Source organism: Anolis sagrei, chromosome 6 (assembly GCF_037176765.1).
Source record: "Anolis sagrei isolate rAnoSag1 chromosome 6, rAnoSag1.mat, whole genome shotgun sequence".
Lineage (NCBI taxonomy): Eukaryota > Metazoa > Chordata > Lepidosauria > Squamata > Dactyloidae > Anolis > Anolis sagrei.
In genome coordinates, this window is record NC_090026.1 from 31460717 (window position 1) to 31463309 (window position 2593).

A 2593-nucleotide genomic window follows, 5' to 3' on the forward strand; every position below is an offset into this window, starting at 1 on the left:
GATAGATAGATGAATGGACAGACAGACAGATAGATAGATGCTACATGTGTTGACGAGGTTGTTATCATTTTATGTGACTTGTTTTATACTTTTGTACCATTTTTACCTGTTGTCTGTTATATGTGCATCCTGAAGTGACTTGTAAGCTCTCCCAAGTCCCTTCACAAAGACCACCAGCATCAAAGCAATGTTCCTATGCTGTCAACTCCACTGGACTGGCTTTGTTGTCCGAATGCCCAATCACCATCTCCCAAAGGAGTTACTATACTCCCAACTCAAGAACAGACTGTGGCATAGGCACCAAGAACTGGGAAGTTCTGGCCCTTGAGCACTCTAACTGGATGTCAGCTGTGGCCAGCAATGCTGTGGAATTCAAAGAGGCATGAACCGAGGGTGAAAGGGAGAAATGTCCCAAGAGGAAGGCATGTCAAGCCAACCCTGACTGGGACCACCTTCCACCTGGAAATTTATGCCCTCACTGTGGAAGAACATGTGGATTAAGAATAGAGCTCCACAGTCACCTATGGACCCCCTGCCAAGACACTACACTTGGAAGGCCATCATACTCGGACAATAATAGATCACCTAAGTAAGTTAAAGTACATGGACCAATGGCTTGGCTTAATTTAAAATAACTTTCTATGTCTACCATCATCCCTGAAGATAGTTGGCTATCTGGGGAAGGATCTAAAGCAATGGTTCCCAACCTTCTTTTTTGGCCATGGCCCACCTAAGCATCTCCCCAAGCCTCCCGGTGACATATAATTCTTACTATTGATCTAAACAAGCTTCCAAAAAACATGGCATCTATGAAAGAGAAAAATAAAAGAACAAATTGATGTAAGTCATCTGCATCAAATTCAGAGTAACTTCAGTGTCCTGTGTCATTGAAGGTATTTGGTTATTTATTTATTTGTCATGTTCATCTGCAGAACAAATAGACATTTATATATATTTTGTATAGCCTGTAATGTTAAAAGACCATTGAGAGGAGTGGGGTATTTGAAATGAAAGTTGCCTCACTTTTATGTGTTCATGCACTCTCTAGTTAACTCTATGTGAAGTTTTGGCTCTGCTTTTTCCTCTCCTCTGCTTTAGTTCCCCCTGTTCATAGATTTTCCCTTTGTATTAGTTTTTGGGTGGAGTATAACACCTCCCAGAAGCCAGGCTTAGTAGGTCTATTACATTTCCCTGTAGAGAGCTCTTTGCTGGACTCCTCCCTCTTTTCTACAGCAGAGCTACTATGATTTAGGCTTGGGATTGTTTGGTAATCCTAGGCCCAAGCAATTCAAACAGGCATCCTTAGCACCTGCATTCAACAGTCTTTTTATACCATCAGTCCAAAGGACAACAGAAGCTTATGACCAACTTATGCTTCACAAGTAAGAAGATTGAGGTAGTTTATAACCATCACTTTGCATCGGAGTCAGGAAGCTTCAAAGACTCCAGAGAGATGGCTGCAACCAGCAAAGGCTCCTTTTGTAATGTACTGTTTTAGGTTACCTTATGAGAGTCCCGGGTGGAGTTAACTCTTTATTCAGCTTGTTTGCAGTAAACATATTTTGGTTATTTTTTTCCACTTTGCCTAAAGTGCCTCTGACTGCTAAGCGTCTTAATCTTAACAGAAGGTATACAGATAGCCCCCCGAATAAAGCCAGACACTATAGTTTTCCCATAGACTTGGGTGTGCCATCACATTCTATGGTCTAACCATTCCTTTCTATGAGCAGGCTTTCCCCTTCTCCATTGTCACCAGCTGATTGCCATGTATATTTTGATTTATTTTTAAATGTGTATGTCACAATATGAAAAAAAAACCCTTAAAAACTCATTCCCAAATTGTCCCCTCCTGTTCTAGATGTGCAGGCATCTAGAATCGGCACGAGCAAACTTTGTTCCTCCAGGTGTTTTGGATTGCAATTCCAGTAGGCTGTTAGGAATTGTGGGAGTTGAAGTCCAAAACACCTGGAAGGATAAAGTTTGCCCATGCCTGATCTAGAGGAATAGTTTCCATCTGGTTTTTGAAGCAGTTGCCTCACTCTTCCTAACTGTATAGCCATTAGGTTCCCTGTTCAAGATGAATCAGGGAACCTAATGCAATGAACAATATCTGCATTCATGTTCTAAACCACTTTGAATCCTGCTTAGGAAAAAAATCTGTCAGTCACTGGCATTGCTGTAAGGGACCACAATAGCCATGCTAATATAGACAATCTGTCTATCACAGTACAATTGCAAGTCTCCAGGGCAAAATTAATTATATACTAGTGTATTTTTTAAAATATCCCACCAGTTTGATTCCAGAACCTCAGTATATAATTTTAAAAATTCTTGTGCAACAGGCAAGTTGCTATGGGAAGAGAAGGATAATTGTTGAATCTTGTTGCATCAACATTGTAGAATGAATGAGATCTCTTTACCTGCAGTGACTCCATGCTATGGAATCATGGGAGATGTAGTTTAACAAGATCTTTGTCAAAATACTGCTAATGCACTGTTTCTCAACCTGGGGGTTGGGACCCCTGAGGGGGTCGCAAAGGGGTGTCAGAGGGGTCGCCAAAGACCATAAGGAAACACAGTATTTACTGATGGT